Genomic DNA, 23,364 nt, shown 5'->3' on the forward strand with positions numbered 1-23,364 from the left:
ATGTATAGTATATTCATCTAGTGGAAAACATGGCCCTACCAGGATCGAGGCTATTAGACTGAGTAAGGGTGGGGGGCTATGGTACAACGTGCCCCAGGACTGACGACCCTGGAGTGAGTCTGAGCTTGCTGGCTTGGGACCCCGGCAAGCCTTGGGCTCTGTAGCACACCGTACCTTGCCTTTTCATACTTTTTGAGCATATTACCCTATCCCGGCCTTCTGGCTAAGAAGGGAAATTTTTATAATCCCGGTCGGAGGTCTGGTCAGCTTTGGGCTGAGAAACTAACACCCGGTTGGAGGTCCGGGTCAGCTTCGGCTGAGAAACCAACACCCGGTTGGAGGTCTGGGTCAGCTTCGGCTGAGAAACCAACACCCGGTTGGAGGTCCGGTTAGCCTTGGGCTGAGAAACCAACACCGGTTGACGGTCCGGGCAGTTTCGGCTGCGAAACCAACAACTAGTAGCTCTCTACTCCACTTGGGTAAGATGCCTGGGTGGACGCTGGGAGCAACGACAAGGCTCAACCAGGCTTCGGCTTGGGGGAGCACCGAAGATCCCTGACCCTTGCTGTGGCCTTCTGGCTCGGAGGGACGGGGTTGATTTTTGGGGACCCTCTCCTCACGGTGGGGTCCACACGAATCCTAGCCTTTGCACTGTTTTTGGTGTGACTTCGGTCATGCATTTTTTGTGGTGCTTTGGAAAGCTTCATTAAATCAAAAATCTGTTCTTATCAGTTTAATATCTGATACGTCCCCTATCTGGGGACCATATATTAAATGGATTTTTAGAACAGGGAGATGGAAAAAGAGCTTGCTCTGTCCACTCCACGCATTGACCTGGTATTGCAGTACCTCCAGGAACGGTGCACCCCTTCTTAACCCAGTTTCCAAAAGCAGAACTCGATTCACCTGATTCATATTAGCCCGATTAGCGAATTGAAATGAATTTTTATCTAACACACTTTTTACTTGCTTTATTCATCCAAATAGCAAACTCATCACCACTCAACTTCACCAACTCTGCTATGTCCCGTGCAGTATCTTGTTGTCAGTCTAATCTAGATCATGTGCAATTGAATGGAATAGATCCCTTTTGGACAAAGTGAATTCAGCTGATGCTGCTGCAGTGACCACAGGTGTGATAAGATCTAGAATTGGCATCTGGTGCGATCTCTCCGCTTCCACTCCAAAGAAAGTTACCTGTTTATTCCTATCATGCATTGGTTTTTGGGGTTTTCTTTGAGTAATGATGATCTCTTTAGTAGTCTGTTGGCGCCCTCTCCTGGAGGAATAGTTTGCTTGCTCTTGGACATTCTAAAAGAGAGGTCATGATAGACATTGAGCTTCTGAGCTCAATTGGGGACAGTCATGGGTGATGAATGTTTGCAACCTACTGCGAAGCCTCATACCGCAATATAAGGAACGTCAAATACTAAGAAAGGGCGGCCTATGAAAGAATTACTACTTTCAATAAGTACACTTAAACGGCTAATTGGGAATAGAAAAACTGTAAAAAGCCCTCTGAGAAAGCCCCCCTCTAACCTTTGATAGTAAGCTTTTCTGTAGTCTGCCTGTTGATGTATTTTCCGTTTGAACTGTGCACAACATGAAGAGACGGAACACTGGCGGCTTGTCACAATGCCCCCGCTGACATCACAATAGCGCTGCTGCCTAGAAAACAAGCTGCGCAGCAGAAGTTGTTCTTTGGGTGGGAGGGTGGGCTAGTGTAAGGAGGGGGCAAGCTCTTTTTTTCCCGGGTGGTAGGGGGATGACAGGAGAAGGGATGCGGGTGGTGAGAAGGGTACAGAGGGCAGGGTTTGGGGGCTGGGAAGGAAAGGGAAAAGATTAGGGTTTGGGGATGATGAAAGGGCTTTCTACGGGTAAGGATGGCAAAGGGTGGCAGTGACGGAAAGTCAGGCAACCTGTCCTGTCCGTCTTTTTGTATCGTGAATTGGAAAGACTGCAAGGGGGAGGGGAGTTGCTTGCGCCCTAAAGGAGGAGTTATTCAGATTCATTGCAGTGGGGGGCGGCGGCTGCAAAACGCACCATTCTTCTTGTTTTTGCTCTGCAAAGCAGCCTTTTCAAGGGTTGGCTTGGGTGACAAAATGTCTTCTGTAGGCGTGGGTTTGTCTCCCTCTCGCTCTCTCTCCCTAAGATGTGTCCGGCATAGGCCAGGGTGCCACTCGAGGCCCAAACCAATTCTGGTTATCGCTTCTCGGCCTTTTGGCTAAGATCAAGTGTAGTATCTGTTCTTATCAGTTTAATATCTGATACGTCCCCTATCTGGGGACCATATATTAAATGGATTTTTAGAACAGGGAGATGGAAAAAGAGCTTGCTCTGTCCACTCCACGCATTGACCTGGTATTGCAGTACCTCCAGGAACGGTGCACCCCTTCTTAACCCAGTTTCCAAAAGCAGAACTCGATTCACCTGATTCATATTAGCCCGATTAGCGAATTGAAATGAATTTTTATCTAACACACTTTTTACTTGCTTTATTCATCCAAATAGCAAACTCATCACCACTCAACTTCACCAACTCTGCTATGTCCCGTGCAGTATCTTGTTGTCAGTCTAATCTAGATCATGTGCAATTGAATGGAATAGATCCCTTTTGGACAAAGTGAATTCAGCTGATGCTGCTGCAGTGACCACAGGTGTGATAAGATCTAGAATTGGCATCTGGTGCGATCTCTCCGCTTCCACTCCAAAGAAAGTTACCTGTTTATTCCTATCATGCATTGGTTTTTGGGGTTTTCTTTGAGTAATGATGATCTCTTTAGTAGTCTGTTGGCGCCCTCTCCTGGAGGAATAGTTTGCTTGCTCTTGGACATTCTAAAAGAGAGGTCATGATAGACATTGAGCTTCTGAGCTCAATTGGGGACAGTCATGGGTGATGAATGTTTGCAACCTACTGCGAAGCCTCATACCGCAATATAAGGAACGTCAAATACTAAGAAAGGGCGGCCTATGAAAGAATTACTACTTTCAATAAGTACACTTAAACGGCTAATTGGGAATAGAAAAACTGTAAAAAGCCCTCTGAGAAAGCCCCCCTCTAACCTTTGATAGTAAGCTTTTCTGTAGTCTGCCTGTTGATGTATTTTCCGTTTGAACTGTGCACAACATGAAGAGACAGAACACTGGCGGCTTGTCACAATGCCCCCGCTGACATCACAATAGCGCTGCTGCCTAGAAAACAAGCTGCGCAGCAGAAGTTGTTCTTTGGGTGGGAGGGTGGGCTAGTGTAAGGAGGGGGCAAGCTCTTTTTTTCCCGGGTGGTAGGGGGATGACAGGAGAAGGGATGCGGGTGGTGAGAAGGGTACAGAGGGCAGGGTTTGGGGGCTGGGAAGGAAAGGGAAAAGATTAGGGTTTGGGGATGATGAAAGGGCTTTCTACGGGTAAGGATGGCAAAGGGTGGCAGTGACGGAAAGTCAGGCAACCTGTCCTGTCCGTCTTTTTGTATCGTGAATTGGAAAGACTGCAAGGGGGAGGGGAGTTGCTTGCGCCCTAAAGGAGGAGTTATTCAGATTCATTGCAGTGGGGGGCGGCGGCTGCAAAACGCACCATTCTTCTTGTTTTTGCTCTGCAAAGCAGCCTTTTCAAGGGTTGGCTTGGGTGACAAAATGTCTTCTGTAGGCGTGGGTTTGTCTCCCTCTCGCTCTCTCTCCCTAAGATGTGTCCGGCATAGGCCAGGGTGCCACTCGAGGCCCAAACCAATTCTGGTTATCGCTTCTCGGCCTTTTGGCTAAGATCAAGTGTAGTATCTGTTCTTATCAGTTTAATATCTGATACGTCCCCTATCTGGGGACCATATATTAAATGGATTTTTAGAACAGGGAGATGGAAAAAGAGCTTGCTCTGTCCACTCCACGCATTGACCTGGTATTGCAGTACCTCCAGGAACAGTGCACCCCTTCTTAACCCAGTTTCCAAAAGCAGAACTCGATTCACCTGATTCATATTAGCCCGATTAGCGAATTGAAATGAATTTTTTATCTAACACACTTTTTACTTGCTTTATTCATCCAAATAGCAAACTCATCACCAATCAACTTCACCAACTCTGCTATGTCCCGTGCAGTATCTTGTTGTCAGTCTAATCTAGATCATGTGCAATTGAATGGAATAGATCCCTTTTGGACAAAGTGAATTCAGCTGATGCTGCTGCAGTGACCACAGGTGTGATAAGATCTAGAATTGGCATCTGGTGCGATCTCTCCGCTTCCACTCCAAAGAAAGTTACCTGTTTATTCCTATCATGCATTGGTTTTTGGGGTTTTCTTTGAGTAATGATGATCTCTTTAGTAGTCTGTTGGCGCCCTCTCCTGGAGGAATAGTTTGCTTGCTCTTGGACATTCTAAAAGAGAGGTCATGATAGACATTGAGCTTCTGAGCTCAATTGGGGACAGTCATGGGTGATGAATGTTTGCAACCTACTGCGAAGCCTCATACCGCAATATAAGGAACGTCAAATACTAAGAAAGGGCGGCCTATGAAAGAATTACTACTTTCAATAAGTACACTTAAACGGCTAATTGGGAATAGAAAAACTGTAAAAAGCCCTCTGAGAAAGCCCCCCTCTAACCTTTGATAGTAAGCTTTTCTGTAGTCTGCCTGTTGATGTATTTTCCGTTTGAACTGTGCACAACATGAAGAGACGGAACACTGGCGGCTTGTCACAATGCCCCCGCTGACATCACAATAGCGCTGCTGCCTAGAAAACAAGCTGCGCAGCAGAAGTTGTTCTTTGGGTGGGAGGGTGGGCTAGTGTAAGGAGGGGGCAAGCTCTTTTTTTCCCGGGTGGTAGGGGGATGACAGGAGAAGGGATGCGGGTGGTGAGAAGGGTACAGAGGGCAGGGTTTGGGGGCTGGGAAGGAAAGGGAAAAGATTAGGGTTTGGGGATGATGAAAGGGCTTTCTACGGGTAAGGATGGCAAAGGGTGGCAGTGACGGAAAGTCAGGCAACCTGTCCTGTCCGTCTTTTTGTATCGTGAATTGGAAAGACTGCAAGGGGGAGGGGAGTTGCTTGCGCCCTAAAGGAGGAGTTATTCAGATTCATTGCAGTGGGGGGCGGCGGCTGCAAAACGCACCATTCTTCTTGTTTTTGCTCTGCAAAGCAGCCTTTTCAAGGGTTGGCTTGGGTGACAAAATGTCTTCTGTAGGCGTGGGTTTGTCTCCCTCTCGCTCTCTCTCCCTAAGATGTGTCCGGCATAGGCCAGGGTGCCACTCGAGGCCCAAACCAATTCTGGTTATCGCTTCTCGGCCTTTTGGCTAAGATCAAGTGTAGTGTTGTTCGAAGAGGTGGTTTAAGCTCCAGGCCACCTTAGTACAATGATACAATGCACACTGGAAGGTTGTGCTTGCTAGTACTCTGGGTGGATAGTATATTCATCTAGAGGAAAACATGGCCCTACCAGGATCGAGGCTATTAGACTGAGTAAGGGTGGGGGGCTATGGTACAACGTGCCCCAGGACTGACGACCCTGGAGTGAGTCTGAGCTTGCTGGCTTGGGACCCCGGCAAGTCTTGGGCTCTGTAGCACACCGTACCTTGCCTTTTCATACTTTTTGAGCATATTACCCTATCCCGGCCTTCTGGCTAGGAAGGGAAATTTTTATAATCCCAGTCGGAGGTCTGGTCAGTCTTGGGCTGAGAAACTAACACCCGGTTGGAGGTCCGGGTCAGCTTCGGCTGAGAAACCAACACCCGGTTGGAGGTCTGGGTCAGCTTCGGCTGAGAAACCAACACCCGGTTGGAGGTCCGGTTAGCCTTGGGCTGAGAAACCAACACCGGTTGACGGTCCGGGCAGTTTCGGCTGCGAAACCAACAACTAGTAGCTCTCTACTCCACTTGGGTAAGATGCCTGGGTGGACGCTGGGAGCAACGACAAGGCTCAACCAGGCTTCGGCTTGGGGGAGCACCGAAGATCCCTGACCCTTGCTGTGGCCTTCTGGCTCGGAGGGACGGGGTTGATTTTTGGGGACCCTCTCCTCACGGTGGGGTCCACACGAATCCTAGCCTTTGCACTGTTTTTGGTGTGACTTCGGTCATGCATTTTTTTGTGGTGCTTTGGAAAGCTTCATTAAATCAAAATCTGTTCTTATCAGTTTAATATCTGATACGTCCCCTATCTGGGGACCATATATTAAATGGATTTTTAGAACAGGGAGATGGAAAAAGAGCTTGCTCTGTCCACTCCACGCATTGACCTGGTATTGCAGTACCTCCAGGAACGGTGCACCCCTTCTTAACCCAGTTTCCAAAAGCAGAACTCGATTCACCTGATTCATATTAGCCCGATTAGCGAATTGAAATGAATTTTTATCTAACACACTTTTTACTTGCTTTATTCATCCAAATAGCAAACTCATCACCACTCAACTTCACCAACTCTGCTATGTCCCGTGCAGTATCTTGTTGTCAGTCTAATCTAGATCATGTGCAATTGAATGGAATAGATCCCTTTTGGACAAAGTGAATTCAGCTGATGCTGCTGCAGTGACCACAGGTGTGATAAGATCTAGAATTGGCATCTGGTGCGATCTCTCCGCTTCCACTCCAAAGAAAGTTACCTGTTTATTCCTATCATGCATTGGTTTTTGGGGTTTTCTTTGAGTAATGATGATCTCTTTAGTAGTCTGTTGGCGCCCTCTCCTGGAGGAATAGTTTGCTTGCTCTTGGACATTCTAAAAGAGAGGTCATGATAGACATTGAGCTTCTGAGCTCAATTGGGGACAGTCATGGGTGATGAATGTTTGCAACCTACTGCGAAGCCTCATACCGCAATATAAGGAACGTCAAATACTAAGAAAGGGCGGCCTATGAAAGAATTACTACTTTCAATAAGTACACTTAAACGGCTAATTGGGAATAGAAAAACTGTAAAAAGCCCTCTGAGAAAGCCCCCCTCTAACCTTTGATAGTAAGCTTTTCTGTAGTCTGCCTGTTGATGTATTTTCCGTTTGAACTGTGCACAACATGAAGAGACGGAACACTGGCGGCTTGTCACAATGCCCCCGCTGACATCACAATAGCGCTGCTGCCTAGAAAACAAGCTGCGCAGCAGAAGTTGTTCTTTGGGTGGGAGGGTGGGCTAGTGTAAGGAGGGGGCAAGCTCTTTTTTTCCCGGGTGGTAGGGGGATGACAGGAGAAGGGATGCGGGTGGTGAGAAGGGTACAGAGGGCAGGGTTTGGGGGCTGGGAAGGAAAGGGAAAAGATTAGGGTTTGGGGATGATGAAAGGGCTTTCTACGGGTAAGGATGGCAAAGGGTGGCAGTGACGGAAAGTCAGGCAACCTGTCCTGTCCGTCTTTTTGTATCGTGAATTGGAAAGACTGCAAGGGGGAGGGGAGTTGCTTGCGCCCTAAAGGAGGAGTTATTCAGATTCATTGCAGTGGGGGGCGGCGGCTGCAAAACGCACCATTCTTCTTGTTTTTGCTCTGCAAAGCAGCCTTTTCAAGGGTTGGCTTGGGTGACAAAATGTCTTCTGTAGGCGTGGGTTTGTCTCCCTCTCGCTCTCTCTCCCTAAGATGTGTCCGGCATAGGCCAGGGTGCCACTCGAGGCCCAAACCAATTCTGGTTATCGCTTCTCGGCCTTTTGGCTAAGATCAAGTGTAGTATCTGTTCTTATCAGTTTAATATCTGATACGTCCCCTATCTGGGGACCATATATTAAATGGATTTTTAGAACAGGGAGATGGAAAAAGAGCTTGCTCTGTCCACTCCACGCATTGACCTGGTATTGCAGTACCTCCAGGAACGGTGCACCCCTTCTTAACCCAGTTTCCAAAAGCAGAACTCGATTCACCTGATTCATATTAGCCCGATTAGCGAATTGAAATGAATTTTTATCTAACACACTTTTTACTTGCTTTATTCATCCAAATAGCAAACTCATCACCACTCAACTTCACCAACTCTGCTATGTCCCGTGCAGTATCTTGTTGTCAGTCTAATCTAGATCATGTGCAATTGAATGGAATAGATCCCTTTTGGACAAAGTGAATTCAGCTGATGCTGCTGCAGTGACCACAGGTGTGATAAGATCTAGAATTGGCATCTGGTGCGATCTCTCCGCTTCCACTCCAAAGAAAGTTACCTGTTTATTCCTATCATGCATTGGTTTTTGGGGTTTTCTTTGAGTAATGATGATCTCTTTAGTAGTCTGTTGGCGCCCTCTCCTGGAGGAATAGTTTGCTTGCTCTTGGACATTCTAAAAGAGAGGTCATGATAGACATTGAGCTTCTGAGCTCAATTGGGGACAGTCATGGGTGATGAATGTTTGCAACCTACTGCGAAGCCTCATACCGCAATATAAGGAACGTCAAATACTAAGAAAGGGCGGCCTATGAAAGAATTACTACTTTCAATAAGTACACTTAAACGGCTAATTGGGAATAGAAAAACTGTAAAAAGCCCTCTGAGAAAGCCCCCCTCTAACCTTTGATAGTAAGCTTTTCTGTAGTCTGCCTGTTGATGTATTTTCCGTTTGAACTGTGCACAACATGAAGAGACGGAACACTGGCGGCTTGTCACAATGCCCCCGCTGACATCACAATAGCGCTGCTGCCTAGAAAACAAGCTGCGCAGCAGAAGTTGTTCTTTGGGTGGGAGGGTGGGCTAGTGTAAGGAGGGGGCAAGCTCTTTTTTTCCCGGGTGGTAGGGGGATGACAGGAGAAGGGATGCGGGTGGTGAGAAGGGTACAGAGGGCAGGGTTTGGGGGCTGGGAAGGAAAGGGAAAAGATTAGGGTTTGGGGATGATGAAAGGGCTTTCTACGGGTAAGGATGGCAAAGGGTGGCAGTGACGGAAAGTCAGGCAACCTGTCCTGTCCGTCTTTTTGTATCGTGAATTGGAAAGACTGCAAGGGGGAGGGGAGTTGCTTGCGCCCTAAAGGAGGAGTTATTCAGATTCATTGCAGTGGGGGGCGGCGGCTGCAAAACGCACCATTCTTCTTGTTTTTGCTCTGCAAAGCAGCCTTTTCAAGGGTTGGCTTGGGTGACAAAATGTCTTCTGTAGGCGTGGGTTTGTCTCCCTCTCGCTCTCTCTCCCTATGATGTGTCCGGCATAGGCCAGGGTGCCACTCGAGGCCCAAACCAATTCTGGTTATCGCTTCTCGGCCTTTTGGCTAAGATCAAGTGTAGTATCTGTTCTTATCAGTTTAATATCTGATACGTCCCCTATCTGGGGACCATATATTAAATGGATTTTTAGAACAGGGAGATGGAAAAAGAGCTTGCTCTGTCCACTCCACGCATTGACCTGGTATTGCAGTACCTCCAGGAACGGTGCACCCCTTCTTAACCCAGTTTCCAAAAGCAGAACTCGATTCACCTGATTCATATTAGCCCGATTAGCGAATTGAAATGAATTTTTATCTAACACACTTTTTACTTGCTTTATTCATCCAAATAGCAAACTCATCACCACTCAACTTCACCAACTCTGCTATGTCCCGTGCAGTATCTTGTTGTCAGTCTAATCTAGATCATGTGCAATTGAATGGAATAGATCCCTTTTGGACAAAGTGAATTCAGCTGATGCTGCTGCAGTGACCACAGGTGTGATAAGATCTAGAATTGGCATCTGGTGCGATCTCTCCGCTTCCACTCCAAAGAAAGTTACCTGTTTATTCCTATCATGCATTGGTTTTTGGGGTTTTCTTTGAGTAATGATGATCTCTTTAGTAGTCTGTTGGCGCCCTCTCCTGGAGGAATAGTTTGCTTGCTCTTGGACATTCTAAAAGAGAGGTCATGATAGACATTGAGCTTCTGAGCTCAATTGGGGACAGTCATGGGTGATGAATGTTTGCAACCTACTGCGAAGCCTCATACCGCAATATAAGGAACGTCAAATACTAAGAAAGGGCGGCCTATGAAAGAATTACTACTTTCAATAAGTACACTTAAACGGCTAATTGGGAATAGAAAAACTGTAAAAAGCCCTCTGAGAAAGCCCCCCTCTAACCTTTGATAGTAAGCTTTTCTGTAGTCTGCCTGTTGATGTATTTTCCGTTTGAACTGTGCACAACATGAAGAGACGGAACACTGGCGGCTTGTCACAATGCCCCCGCTGACATCACAATAGCGCTGCTGCCTAGAAAACAAGCTGCGCAGCAGAAGTTGTTCTTTGGGTGGGAGGGTGGGCTAGTGTAAGGAGGGGGCAAGCTCTTTTTTTCCCGGGTGGTAGGGGGATGACAGGAGAAGGGATGCGGGTGGTGAGAAGGGTACAGAGGGCAGGGTTTGGGGGCTGGGAAGGAAAGGGAAAAGATTAGGGTTTGGGGATGATGAAAGGGCTTTCTACGGGTAAGGATGGCAAAGGGTGGCAGTGACGGAAAGTCAGGCAACCTGTCCTGTCCGTCTTTTTGTATCGTGAATTGGAAAGACTGCAAGGGGGAGGGGAGTTGCTTGCGCCCTAAAGGAGGAGTTATTCAGATTCATTGCAGTGGGGGGCGGCGGCTGCAAAACGCACCATTCTTCTTGTTTTTGCTCTGCAAAGCAGCCTTTTCAAGGGTTGGCTTGGGTGACAAAATGTCTTCTGTAGGCGTGGGTTTGTCTCCCTCTCGCTCTCTCTCCCTAAGATGTGTCCGGCATAGGCCAGGGTGCCACTCGAGGCCCAAACCAATTCTGGTTATCGCTTCTCGGCCTTTTGGCTAAGATCAAGTGTAGTATCTGTTCTTATCAGTTTAATATCTGATACGTCCCCTATCTGGGGACCATATATTAAATGGATTTTTAGAACAGGGAGATGGAAAAAGAGCTTGCTCTGTCCACTCCACGCATTGACCTGGTATTGCAGTACCTCCAGGAACGGTGCACCCCTTCTTAACCCAGTTTCCAAAAGCAGAACTCGATTCACCTGATTCATATTAGCCCGATTAGCGAATTGAAATGAATTTTTATCTAACACACTTTTTACTTGCTTTATTCATCCAAATAGCAAACTCATCACCACTCAACTTCACCAACTCTGCTATGTCCCGTGCAGTATCTTGTTGTCAGTCTAATCTAGATCATGTGCAATTGAATGGAATAGATCCCTTTTGGACAAAGTGAATTCAGCTGATGCTGCTGCAGTGACCACAGGTGTGATAAGATCTAGAATTGGCATCTGGTGCGATCTCTCCGCTTCCACTCCAAAGAAAGTTACCTGTTTATTCCTATCATGCATTGGTTTTTGGGGTTTTCTTTGAGTAATGATGATCTCTTTAGTAGTCTGTTGGCGCCCTCTCCTGGAGGAATAGTTTGCTTGCTCTTGGACATTCTAAAAGAGAGGTCATGATAGACATTGAGCTTCTGAGCTCAATTGGGGACAGTCATGGGTGATGAATGTTTGCAACCTACTGCGAAGCCTCATACCGCAATATAAGGAACGTCAAATACTAAGAAAGGGCGGCCTATGAAAGAATTACTACTTTCAATAAGTACACTTAAACGGCTAATTGGGAATAGAAAAACTGTAAAAAGCCCTCTGAGAAAGCCCCCCTCTAACCTTTGATAGTAAGCTTTTCTGTAGTCTGCCTGTTGATGTATTTTCCGTTTGAACTGTGCACAACATGAAGAGACGGAACACTGGCGGCTTGTCACAATGCCCCCGCTGACATCACAATAGCGCTGCTGCCTAGAAAACAAGCTGCGCAGCAGAAGTTGTTCTTTGGGTGGGAGGGTGGGCTAGTGTAAGGAGGGGGCAAGCTCTTTTTTTCCCGGGTGGTAGGGGGATGACAGGAGAAGGGATGCGGGTGGTGAGAAGGGTACAGAGGGCAGGGTTTGGGGGCTGGGAAGGAAAGGGAAAAGATTAGGGTTTGGGGATGATGAAAGGGCTTTCTACGGGTAAGGATGGCAAAGGGTGGCAGTGACGGAAAGTCAGGCAACCTGTCCTGTCCGTCTTTTTGTATCGTGAATTGGAAAGACTGCAAGGGGGAGGGGAGTTGCTTGCGCCCTAAAGGAGGAGTTATTCAGATTCATTGCAGTGGGGGGGCGGCGGCTGCAAAACGCACCATTCTTCTTGTTTTTGCTCTGCAAAGCAGCCTTTTCAAGGGTTGGCTTGGGTGACAAAATGTCTTCTGTAGGCGTGGGTTTGTCTCCCTCTCGCTCTCTCTCCCTAAGATGTGTCCGGCATAGGCCAGGGTGCCACTCGAGGCCCAAACCAATTCTGGTTATCGCTTCTCGGCCTTTTGGCTAAGATCAAGTGTAGTAGGTCGGAGGTCCGTTCAGCTTTGGGCTGAGAAACCAACACCCGGTTGGAGGTCTGGGTCAGCTTCGGCTGAGAAACCAACACCCGGTTGGAGGTCCGGGTCAGCTTCGGCTGAGAAACCAACACCCGGTTGGAGGTCCGGGTCAGCTTCGGCTGAGAAACCAACACCCGGTTGGAGGTCCGGGTCAGCTTCGGCTGAGAAACCAACACCCGGTTGGAGGTCCGGTTAGCCTTGGGCTGAGAAACCAACACCGGTTGACGGTCCGGGCAGTTTTGGCTGCGAAACCAACAACTAGTAGCTCTCTACTCCACTTGGGTAAGATGCCTGGGTGGACGCTGGGAGCAACGACAAGGCTCAACCAGGCTTCGGCTTGGGGGAGCACCGAAGATCCCTGACCCTTGCTGTGGCCTTCTGGCTCGGAGGGACGGGGTTGATTTTTGGGGACCCTCTCCTCACGGAGGGGTCCACACGAATCCTAGCCTTTGCACTGTTTTTGGTGTGACTTTGGTCATGCATTTTTTGCGGTGCTTTGGAAAGCTTCATTAAATCAAAAAATCTGTTCTTATCAGTTTAATATCTGATACGTCCCCTATCTGGGGACCATATATTAAATGGATTTTTAGAACAGGGAGATGGAAAAAGAGCTTGCTCTGTCCACTCCACGCATTGACCTGGTATTGCAGTACCTCCAGGAACGGTGCACCCCTTCTTAACCCAGTTTCCAAAAGCAGAACTCGATTCACCTGATTCATATTAGCCCGATTAGCGAATTGAAATGAATTTTTATCTAACACACTTTTTACTTGCTTTATTCATCCAAATAGCAAACTCATCACCACTCAACTTCACCAACTCTGCTATGTCCCGTGCAGTATCTTGTTGTCAGTCTAATCTAGATCATGTGCAATTGAATGGAATAGATCCCTTTTGGACAAAGTGAATTCAGCTGATGCTGCTGCAGTGACCACAGGTGTGATAAGATCTAGAATTGGCATCTGGTGCGATCTCTCCGCTTCCACTCCAAAGAAAGTTACCTGTTTATTCCTATCATGCATTGGTTTTTGGGGTTTTCTTTGAGTAATGATGATCTCTTTAGTAGTCTGTTGGCGCCCTCTCCTGGAGGAATAGTTTGCTTGCTCTTGGACATTCTAAAAGAGAGGTCATGATAGACATTGAGCTTCTGAGCTCAATTGGGGACAGTCATGGGTGATGAATGTTTGCAACCTACTGCGAAGCCTCATACCGCAATATAAGGAACGTCAAATACTAAGAAAGGGCGGCCTATGAAAGAATTACTACTTTCAATAAGTACACTTAAACGGCTAATTGGGAATAGAAAAACTGTAAAAAGCCCTCTGAGAAAGCCCCCCTCTAACCTTTGATAGTAAGCTTTTCTGTAGTCTGCCTGTTGATGTATTTTCCGTTTGAACTGTGCACAACATGAAGAGACGGAACACTGGCGGCTTGTCACAATGCCCCCGCTGACATCACAATAGCGCTGCTGCCTAGAAAACAAGCTGCGCAGCAGAAGTTGTTCTTTGGGTGGGAGGGTGGGCTAGTGTAAGGAGGGGGCAAGCTCTTTTTTTCCCGGGTGGTAGGGGGATGACAGGAGAAGGGATGCGGGTGGTGAGAAGGGTACAGAGGGCAGGGTTTGGGGGCTGGGAAGGAAAGGGAAAAGATTAGGGTTTGGGGATGATGAAAGGGCTTTCTACGGGTAAGGATGGCAAAGGGTGGCAGTGACGGAAAGTCAGGCAACCTGTCCTGTCCGTCTTTTTGTATCGTGAATTGGAAAGACTGCAAGGGGGAGGGGAGTTGCTTGCGCCCTAAAGGAGGAGTTATTCAGATTCATTGCAGTGGGGGGCGGCGGCTGCAAAACGCACCATTCTTCTTGTTTTTGCTCTGCAAAGCAGCCTTTTCAAGGGTTGGCTTGGGTGACAAAATGTCTTCTGTAGGCGTGGGTTTGTCTCCCTCTCGCTCTCTCTCCCTAAGATGTGTCCGGCATAGGCCAGGGTGCCACTCGAGGCCCAAACCAATTCTGGTTATCGCTTCTCGGCCTTTTGGCTAAGATCAAGTGTAGTATCTGTTCTTATCAGTTTAATATCTGATACGTCCCCTATCTGGGGACCATATATTAAATGGATTTTTAGAACAGGGAGATGGAAAAAGAGCTTGCTCTGTCCACTCCACGCATTGACCTGGTATTGCAGTACCTCCAGGAACGGTGCACCCCTTCTTAACCCAGTTTCCAAAAGCAGAACTCGATTCACCTGATTCATATTAGCCCGATTAGCGAATTGAAATGAATTTTTATCTAACACACTTTTTACTTGCTTTATTCATCCAAATAGCAAACTCATCACCACTCAACTTCACCAACTCTGCTATGTCCCGTGCAGTATCTTGTTGTCAGTCTAATCTAGATCATGTGCAATTGAATGGAATAGATCCCTTTTGGACAAAGTGAATTCAGCTGATGCTGCTGCAGTGACCACAGGTGTGATAAGATCTAGAATTGGCATCTGGTGCGATCTCTCCGCTTCCACTCCAAAGAAAGTTACCTGTTTATTCCTATCATGCATTGGTTTTTGGGGTTTTCTTTGAGTAATGATGATCTCTTTAGTAGTCTGTTGGCGCCCTCTCCTGGAGGAATAGTTTGCTTGCTCTTGGACATTCTAAAAGAGAGGTCATGATAGACATTGAGCTTCTGAGCTCAATTGGGGACAGTCATGGGTGATGAATGTTTGCAACCTACTGCGAAGCCTCATACCGCAATATAAGGAACGTCAAATACTAAGAAAGGGCGGCCTATGAAAGAATTACTACTTTCAATAAGTACACTTAAACGGCTAATTGGGAATAGAAAAACTGTAAAAAGCCCTCTGAGAAAGCCCCCCTCTAACCTTTGATAGTAAGCTTTTCTGTAGTCTGCCTGTTGATGTATTTTCCGTTTGAACTGTGCACAACATGAAGAGACGGAACACTGGCGGCTTGTCACAATGCCCCCGCTGACATCACAATAGCGCTGCTGCCTAGAAAACAAGCTGCGCAGCAGAAGTTGTTCTTTGGGTGGGAGGGTGGGCTAGTGTAAGGAGGGCGCAAGCTCTTTTTTTCCCGGGTGGTAGGGGGATGACAGGAGAAGGGATGCGGGTGGTGAGAAGGGTACAGAGGGCAGGGTTTGGGGGCTGGGAAGGAAAGGGAAAAGATTAGGGTTTGGGGATGATGAAAGGGCTTTCTACGGGTAAGGATGGCAAAGGGTGGCAGTGACGGAAAGTCAGGCAACCTGTCCTGTCCGTCTTTTTGTATCGTGAATTGGAAAGACTGCAAGGGGGAGGGGAGTTGCTTGCGCCCTAAAGGAGGAGTTATTCAGATTCATTGCAGTGGGGGGCGGCGGCTGCAAAACGCACCATTCTTCTTGTTTTTGCTCTGCAAAGCAGCCTTTTCAAGGGTTGGCTTGGGTGACAAAATGTCTTCTGTAGGCGTGGGTTTGTCTCCCTCTCGCTCTCTCTCCCTAAGATGTGTCCGGCATAGGCCAGGGTGCCACTCGAGGCCCAAACCAATTCTGGTTATCGCTTCTCGGCCTTTTGGCTAAGATCAAGTGTAGTATCTGTTCTTATCAGTTTAATATCTGATACGTCCCCTATCTGGGGACCATATATTAAATGGATTTTTAGAACAGGGAGATGGAAAAAGAGCTTGCTCTGTCCACTCCACGCATTGACCTGGTATTGCAGTACCTCCAGGAACGGTGCACCCCTTCTTAACCCAGTTTCCAAAAGCAGAACTCGATTCACCTGATTCATATTAGCCCGATTAGCGAATTGAAATGAATTTTTATCTAACACACTTTTTACTTGCTTTATTCATCCAAATAGCAAACTCATCACCACTCAACTTCACCAACTCTGCTATGTCCCGTGCAGTATCTTGTTGTCAGTCTAATCTAGATCATGTGCAATTGAATGGAATAGATCCCTTTTGGACAAAGTGAATTCAGCTGATGCTGCTGCAGTGACCACAGGTGTGATAAGATCTAGAATTGGCATCTGGTGCGATCTCTCCGCTTCCACTCCAAAGAAAGTTACCTGTTTATTCCTATCATGCATTGGTTTTTGGGGTTTTCTTTGAGTAATGATGATCTCTTTAGTAGTCTGTTGGCGCCCTCTCCTGGAGGAATAGTTTGCTTGCTCTTGGACATTCTAAAAGAGAGGTCATGATAGACATTGAGCTTCTGAGCTCAATTGGGGACAGTCATGGGTGATGAATGTTTGCAACCTACTGCGAAGCCTCATACCGCAATATAAGGAACGTCAAATACTAAGAAAGGGCGGCCTATGAAAGAATTACTACTTTCAATAAGTACACTTAAACGGCTAATTGGGAATAGAAAAACTGTAAAAAGCCCTCTGAGAAAGCCCCCCTCTAACCTTTGATAGTAAGCTTTTCTGTAGTCTGCCTGTTGATGTATTTTCCGTTTGAACTGTGCACAACATGAAGAGACGGAACACTGGCGGCTTGTCACAATGCCCCCGCTGACATCACAATAGCGCTGCTGCCTAGAAAACAAGCTGCGCAGCAGAAGTTGTTCTTTGGGTGGGAGGGTGGGCTAGTGTAAGGAGGGGGCAAGCTCTTTTTTTCCCGGGTGGTAGGGGGATGACAGGAGAAGGGATGCGGGTGGTGAGAAGGGTACAGAGGGCAGGGTTTGGGGGCTGGGAAGGAAAGGGAAAAGATTAGGGTTTGGGGATGATGAAAGGGCTTTCTACGGGTAAGGATGGCAAAGGGTGGCAGTGACGGAAAGTCAGGCAACCTGTCCTGTCCGTCTTTTTGTATCGTGAATTGGAAAGACTGCAAGGGGGAGGGGAGTTGCTTGCGCCCTAAAGGAGGAGTTATTCAGATTCATTGCAGTGGGGGGCGGCGGCTGCAAAACGCACCATTCTTCTTGTTTTTGCTCTGCAAAGCAGCCTTTTCAAGGGTTGGCTTGGGTGACAAAATGTCTTCTGTAGGCGTGGGTTTGTCTCCCTCTCGCTCTCTCTCCCTAAGATGTGTCCGGCATAGGCCAGGGTGCCACTCGAGGCCCAAACCAATTCTGGTTATCGCTTCTCGGCCTTTTGGCTAAGATCAAGTGTAGTATCTGTTCTTATCAGTTTAATATCTGATACGTCCCCTATCTGGGGACCATATATTAAATGGATTTTTAGAACAGGGAGATGGAAAAAGAGCTTGCTCTGTCCACTCCACGCATTGACCTGGTATTGCAGTACCTCCAGGAACGGTGCACCCCTTCTTAACCCAGTTTCCAAAAGCAGAACTCGATTCACCTGATTCATATTAGCCCGATTAGCGAATTGAAATGAATTTTTATCTAACACACTTTTTACTTGCTTTATTCATCCAAATAGCAAACTCATCACCACTCAACTTCACCAACTCTGCTATGTCCCGTGCAGTATCTTGTTGTCAGTCTAATCTAGATCATGTGCAATTGAATGGAATAGATCCCTTTTGGACAAAGTGAATTCAGCTGATGCTGCTGCAGTGACCACAGGTGTGATAAGATCTAGAATTGGCATCTGGTGCGATCTCTCCGCTTCCACTCCAAAGAAAGTTACCTGTTTATTCCTATCATGCATTGGTTTTTGGGGTTTTCTTTGAGTAATGATGATCTCTTTAGTAGTCTGTTGGCGCCCTCTCCTGGAGGAATAGTTTGCTTGCTCTTGGACATTCTAAAAGAGAGGTCATGATAGACATTGAGCTTCTGAGCTCAATTGGGGACAGTCATGGGTGATGAATGTTTGCAACCTACTGCGAAGCCTCATACCGCAATATAAGGAACGTCAAATACTAAGAAAGGGCGGCCTATGAAAGAATTACTACTTTCAATAAGTACACTTAAACGGCTAATTGGGAATAGAAAAACTGTAAAAAGCCCTCTGAGAAAGCCCCCCTCTAACCTTTGATAGTAAGCTTTTCTGTAGTCTGCCTGTTGATGTATTTTCCGTTTGAACTGTGCACAACATGAAGAGACGGAACACTGGCGGCTTGTCACAATGCCCCCGCTGACATCACAATAGCGCTGCTGCCTAGAAAACAAGCTGCGCAGCAGAAGTTGTTCTTTGGGTGGGAGGGTGGGCTAGTGTAAGGAGGGGGCAAGCTCTTTTTTTCCCGGGTGGTAGGGGGATGACAGGAGAAGGGATGCGGGTGGTGAGAAGGGTACAGAGGGCAGGGTTTGGGGGCTGGGAAGGAAAGGGAAAAGATTAGGGTTTGGGGATGATGAAAGGGCTTTCTACGGGTAAGGATGGCAAAGGGTGGCAGTGACGGAAAGTCAGGCAACCTGTCCTGTCCGTCTTTTTGTATCGTGAATTGGAAAGACTGCAAGGGGGAGGGGAGTTGCTTGCGCCCTAAAGGAGGAGTTATTCAGATTCATTGCAGTGGGGGGCGGCGGCTGCAAAACGCACCATTCTTCTTGTTTTTGCTCTGCAAAGCAGCCTTTTCAAGGGTTGGCTTGGGTGACAAAATGTCTTCTGTAGGCGTGGGTTTGTCTCCCTCTCGCTCTCTCTCCCTAAGATGTGTCCGGCATAGGCCAGGGTGCCACTCGAGGCCCAAACCAATTCTGGTTATCGCTTCTCGGCCTTTTGGCTAAGATCAAGTGTAGTATCTGTTCTTATCAGTTTAATATCTGATACGTCCCCTATCTGGGGACCATATATTAAATGGATTTTTAGAACAGGGAGATGGAAAAAGAGCTTGCTCTGTCCACTCCACGCATTGACCTGGTATTGCAGTACCTCCAGGAACGGTGCACCCCTTCTTAACCCAGTTTCCAAAAGCAGAACTCGATTCACCTGATTCATATTAGCCCGATTAGCGAATTGAAATGAATTTTTATCTAACACACTTTTTACTTGCTTTATTCATCCAAATAGCAAACTCATCACCACTCAACTTCACCAACTCTGCTATGTCCCGTGCAGTATCTTGTTGTCAGTCTAATCTAGATCATGTGCAATTGAATGGAATAGATCCCTTTTGGACAAAGTGAATTCAGCTGATGCTGCTGCAGTGACCACAGGTGTGATAAGATCTAGAATTGGCATCTGGTGCGATCTCTCCGCTTCCACTCCAAAGAAAGTTACCTGTTTATTCCTATCATGCATTGGTTTTTGGGGTTTTCTTTGAGTAATGATGATCTCTTTAGTAGTCTGTTGGCGCCCTCTCCTGGAGGAATAGTTTGCTTGCTCTTGGACATTCTAAAAGAGAGGTCATGATAGACATTGAGCTTCTGAGCTCAATTGGGGACAGTCATGGGTGATGAATGTTTGCAACCTACTGCGAAGCCTCATACCGCAATATAAGGAACGTCAAATACTAAGAAAGGGCGGCCTATGAAAGAATTACTACTTTCAATAAGTACACTTAAACGGCTAATTGGGAATAGAAAAACTGTAAAAAGCCCTCTGAGAAAGCCCCCCTCTAACCTTTGATAGTAAGCTTTTCTGTAGTCTGCCTGTTGATGTATTTTCCGTTTGAACTGTGCACAACATGAAGAGACGGAACACTGGCGGCTTGTCACAATGCCCCCGCTGACATCACAATAGCGCTGCTGCCTAGAAAACAAGCTGCGCAGCAGAAGTTGTTCTTTGGGTGGGAGGGTGGGCTAGTGTAAGGAGGGGGCAAGCTCTTTTTTTCCTGGGTGGTAGGGGGATGACAGGAGAAGGGATGCGGGTGGTGAGAAGGGTACAGAGGGCAGGGTTTGGGGGCTGGGAAGGAAAGGGAAAAGATTAGGGTTTGGGGATGATGAAAGGGCTTTCTACGGGTAAGGATGGCAAAGGGTGGCAGTGACGGAAAGTCAGGCAACCTGTCCTGTCCGTCTTTTTGTATCGTGAATTGGAAAGACTGCAAGGGGGAGGGGAGTTGCTTGCGCCCTAAAGGAGGAGTTATTCAGATTCATTGCAGTGGGGGGCGGCGGCTGCAAAACGCACCATTCTTCTTGTTTTTGCTCTGCAAAGCAGCCTTTTCAAGGGTTGGCTTGGGTGACAAAATGTCTTCTGTAGGCGTGGGTTTGTCTCCCTCTCGCTCTCTCTCCCTAAGATGTGCCCGGCATAGGCCAGGGTGCCACTCGAGGCCCAAACCAATTCTGGTTATCGCTTCTCGGCCTTTTGGCTAAGATCAAGTGTAGTATCTGTTCTTATCAGTTTAATATCTGATACGTCCCCTATCTGGGGACCATATATTAAATGGATTTTTAGAACAGGGAGATGGAAAAAGAGCTTGCTCTGTCCACTCCACGCATTGACCTGGTATTGCAGTACCTCCAGGAACGGTGCACCCCTTCTTAACCCAGTTTCCAAAAGCAGAACTCGATTCACCTGATTCATATTAGCCCGATTAGCGAATTGAAATGAATTTTTATCTAACACACTTTTTACTTGCTTTATTCATCCAAATAGCAAACTCATCACCACTCAACTTCACCAACTCTGCTATGTCCCGTGCAGTATCTTGTTGTCAGTCTAATCTAGATCATGTGCAATTGAATGGAATAGATCCCTTTTGGACAAAGTGAATTCAGCTGATGCTGCTGCAGTGACCACAGGTGTGATAAGATCTAGAATTGGCATCTGGTGCGATCTCTCCGCTTCCACTCCAAAGAAAGTTACCTGTTTATTCCTATCATGCATTGGTTTTTGGGGTTTTCTTTGAGTAATGATGATCTCTTTAGTAGTCTGTTGGCGCCCTCTCCTGGAGGAATAGTTTGCTTGCTCTTGGACATTCTAAAAGAGAGGTCATGATAGACATTGAGCTTCTGAGCTCAATTGGGGACAGTCATGGGTGATGAATGTTTGCAACCTACTGCGAAGCCTCATACCGCAATATAAGGAACGTCAAATACTAAGAAAGGGCGGCCTATGAAAGAATTACTACTTTCAATAAGTACACTTAAACGGCTAATTGGGAATAGAAAAACTGTAAAAAGCCCTCTGAGAAAGCCCCCCTCTAACCTTTGATAGTAAGCTTTTCTGTAGTCTGCCTGTTGATGTATTTTCCGTTTGAACTGTGCACAACATGAAGAGACGGAACACTGGCGGCTTGTCACAATGCCCCCGCTGACATCACAATAGCGCTGCTGCCTAGAAAACAAGCTGCGCAGCAGAAGTTGTTCTTTGGGTGGGAGGGTGGGCTAGTGTAAGGAGGGGGCAAGCTCTTTTTTTCCCGGGTGGTAGGGGGATGACAGGAGAAGGGATGCGGGTGGTGAGAAGGGTACAGAGGGCAGGGTTTGGGGGCTGGGAAGGAAAGGGAAAAGATTAGGGTTTGGGGATGATGAAAGGGCTTTCTACGGGTAAGGATGGCAAAGGGTGGCAGTGACGGAAAGTCAGGCAACCTGTCCTGTCCGTCTTTTTGTATCGTGAATTGGAAAGACTGCAAGGGGGAGGGGAGTTGCTTGCGCCCTAAAGGAGGAGTTATTCAGATTCATTGCAGTGGGGGGCGGCGGCTGCAAAACGCACCATTCTTCTTGTTTTTGCTCTGCAAAGCAGCCTTTTCAAGGGTTGGCTTGGGTGACAAAATGTCTTCTGTAGGCGTGGGTTTGTCTCCCTCTCGCTCTCTCTCCCTAAGATGTGTCCGGCATAGGCCAGGGTGCCACTCGAGGCCCAAACCAATTCTGGTTATCGCTTCTCGGCCTTTTGGCTAAGATCAAGTGTAGTATCTGTTCTTATCAGTTTAATATCTGATACGTCCCCTATCTGGGGACCATATATTAAATGGATTTTTAGAACAGGGAGATGGAAAAAGAGCTTGCTCTGTCCACTCCACGCATTGACCTGGTATTGCAGTACCTCCAGGAACGGTGCACCCCTTCTTAACCCAGTTTCCAAAAGCAGAACTCGATTCACCTGATTCATATTAGCCCGATTAGCGAATTGAAATGAATTTTTATCTAACACACTTTTTACTTGCTTTATTCATCCAAATAGCAAACTCATCACCACTCAACTTCACCAACTCTGCTATGTCCCGTGCAGTATCTTGTTGTCAGTCTAATCTAGATCATGTGCAATTGAATGGAATAGATCCCTTTTGGACAAAGTGAATTCAGCTGATGCTGCTGCAGTGACCACAGGTGTGATAAGATCTAGAATTGGCATCTGGTGCGATCTCTCCGCTTCCACTCCAAAGAAAGTTACCTGTTTATTCCTATCATGCATTGGTTTTTGGGGTTTTCTTTGAGTAATGATGATCTCTTTAGTAGTCTGTTGGCGCCCTCTCCTGGAGGAATAGTTTGCTTGCTCTTGGACATTCTAAAAGAGAGGTCATGATAGACATTGAGCTTCTGAGCTCAATTGGGGACAGTCATGGGTGATGAATGTTTGCAACCTACTGCGAAGCCTCATACCGCAATATAAGGAACGTCAAATACTAAGAAAGGGCGGCCTATGAAAGAATTACTACTTTCAATAAGTACACTTAAACGGCTAATTGGGAATAGAAAAACTGTAAAAAGCCCTCAGAGAAAGCCCCCCTCTAACCTTTGATAGTAAGCTTTTCTGTAGTCTGCCTGTTGATGTATTTTCCGTTTGAACTGTGCACAACATGAAGAGACGGAACACTGGCGGCTTGTCACAATGCCCCCGCTGACATCACAATAGCGCTGCTGCCTAGAAAACAAGCTGCGCAGCAGAAGTTGTTCTTTGGGTGGGAGGGTGGGCTAGTGTAAGGAGGGGGCAAGCTCTTTTTTTCCCGGGTGGTAGGGGGATGACAGGAGAAGGGATGCGGGTGGTGAGAAGGGTACAGAGGGCAGGGTTTGGGGGCTGGGAAGGAAAGGGAAAAGATTAGGGTTTGGGGATGATGAAAGGGCTTTCTACGGGTAAGGATGGCAAAGGGTGGCAGTGACGGAAAGTCAGGCAACCTGTCCTGTCCGTCTTTTTGTATCGTGAATTGGAAAGACTGCAAGGGGGAGGGGAGTTGCTTGCGCCCTAAAGGAGGAGTTATTCAGATTCATTGCAGTGGGGGGCGGCGGCTGCAAAACGCACCATTCTTCTTGTTTTTGCTCTGCAAAGCAGCCTTTTCAAGGGTTGGCTTGGGTGACAAAATGTCTTCTGTAGGCGTGGGTTTGTCTCCCTCTCGCTCTCTCTCCCTAAGATGTGTCCGGCATAGGCCAGGGTGCCACTCGAGGCCCAAA

The 23,364-nt window shown here is 47.2% G+C and overlaps 14 non-coding genes across 14 annotated transcripts; all 14 read left to right on the plus strand.

Moving 5' to 3' along the window:
• The first annotated feature begins 678 nt into the window (after positions 1-678).
• LOC142252979 (U2 spliceosomal RNA) lies at positions 679-871 on the plus strand. The gene has a single exon (XR_012726325.1). It is a non-coding gene; the product is annotated as a U2 spliceosomal RNA (small nuclear RNA).
• Positions 872-2,204: 1,333 nt separating this feature from the next.
• On the plus strand, positions 2,205-2,395 carry LOC142254168 (U2 spliceosomal RNA). The gene has a single exon (XR_012727185.1). It is a non-coding gene; the product is annotated as a U2 spliceosomal RNA (small nuclear RNA).
• A 1,333-nt stretch (positions 2,396-3,728) lies between these two features.
• Positions 3,729-3,919, plus strand: LOC142253903 (U2 spliceosomal RNA). Its single transcript, XR_012726932.1, has one exon. It is a non-coding gene; the product is annotated as a U2 spliceosomal RNA (small nuclear RNA).
• Positions 3,920-6,055: 2,136 nt separating this feature from the next.
• LOC142253166 (U2 spliceosomal RNA) lies at positions 6,056-6,248 on the plus strand. Its single transcript, XR_012726483.1, has one exon. It is a non-coding gene; the product is annotated as a U2 spliceosomal RNA (small nuclear RNA).
• A 1,333-nt stretch (positions 6,249-7,581) lies between these two features.
• On the plus strand, positions 7,582-7,772 carry LOC142254170 (U2 spliceosomal RNA). The gene has a single exon (XR_012727187.1). It is a non-coding gene; the product is annotated as a U2 spliceosomal RNA (small nuclear RNA).
• Positions 7,773-9,105: 1,333 nt separating this feature from the next.
• On the plus strand, positions 9,106-9,296 carry LOC142254171 (U2 spliceosomal RNA). Its single transcript, XR_012727188.1, has one exon. It is a non-coding gene; the product is annotated as a U2 spliceosomal RNA (small nuclear RNA).
• Positions 9,297-10,629: 1,333 nt separating this feature from the next.
• Positions 10,630-10,820, plus strand: LOC142254172 (U2 spliceosomal RNA). The gene has a single exon (XR_012727189.1). It is a non-coding gene; the product is annotated as a U2 spliceosomal RNA (small nuclear RNA).
• Positions 10,821-12,701: 1,881 nt separating this feature from the next.
• LOC142253121 (U2 spliceosomal RNA) lies at positions 12,702-12,899 on the plus strand. Its single transcript, XR_012726440.1, has one exon. It is a non-coding gene; the product is annotated as a U2 spliceosomal RNA (small nuclear RNA).
• A 1,333-nt stretch (positions 12,900-14,232) lies between these two features.
• Positions 14,233-14,423, plus strand: LOC142254173 (U2 spliceosomal RNA). The gene has a single exon (XR_012727190.1). It is a non-coding gene; the product is annotated as a U2 spliceosomal RNA (small nuclear RNA).
• Positions 14,424-15,756: 1,333 nt separating this feature from the next.
• LOC142254174 (U2 spliceosomal RNA) lies at positions 15,757-15,947 on the plus strand. The gene has a single exon (XR_012727191.1). It is a non-coding gene; the product is annotated as a U2 spliceosomal RNA (small nuclear RNA).
• A 1,333-nt stretch (positions 15,948-17,280) lies between these two features.
• Positions 17,281-17,471, plus strand: LOC142251931 (U2 spliceosomal RNA). Its single transcript, XR_012725332.1, has one exon. It is a non-coding gene; the product is annotated as a U2 spliceosomal RNA (small nuclear RNA).
• A 1,333-nt stretch (positions 17,472-18,804) lies between these two features.
• On the plus strand, positions 18,805-18,995 carry LOC142251932 (U2 spliceosomal RNA). Its single transcript, XR_012725333.1, has one exon. It is a non-coding gene; the product is annotated as a U2 spliceosomal RNA (small nuclear RNA).
• A 1,333-nt stretch (positions 18,996-20,328) lies between these two features.
• On the plus strand, positions 20,329-20,519 carry LOC142251933 (U2 spliceosomal RNA). Its single transcript, XR_012725334.1, has one exon. It is a non-coding gene; the product is annotated as a U2 spliceosomal RNA (small nuclear RNA).
• A 1,333-nt stretch (positions 20,520-21,852) lies between these two features.
• LOC142251934 (U2 spliceosomal RNA) lies at positions 21,853-22,043 on the plus strand. Its single transcript, XR_012725335.1, has one exon. It is a non-coding gene; the product is annotated as a U2 spliceosomal RNA (small nuclear RNA).
• The last annotated feature ends 1,321 nt before the right edge of the window (positions 22,044-23,364 follow it).

The sequence above is a fragment of the Anomaloglossus baeobatrachus genome, chromosome 9 (genome assembly GCF_048569485.1).
Source record: "Anomaloglossus baeobatrachus isolate aAnoBae1 chromosome 9, aAnoBae1.hap1, whole genome shotgun sequence".
Classification (NCBI taxonomy): Eukaryota; Metazoa; Chordata; class Amphibia; order Anura; family Aromobatidae; genus Anomaloglossus; species Anomaloglossus baeobatrachus.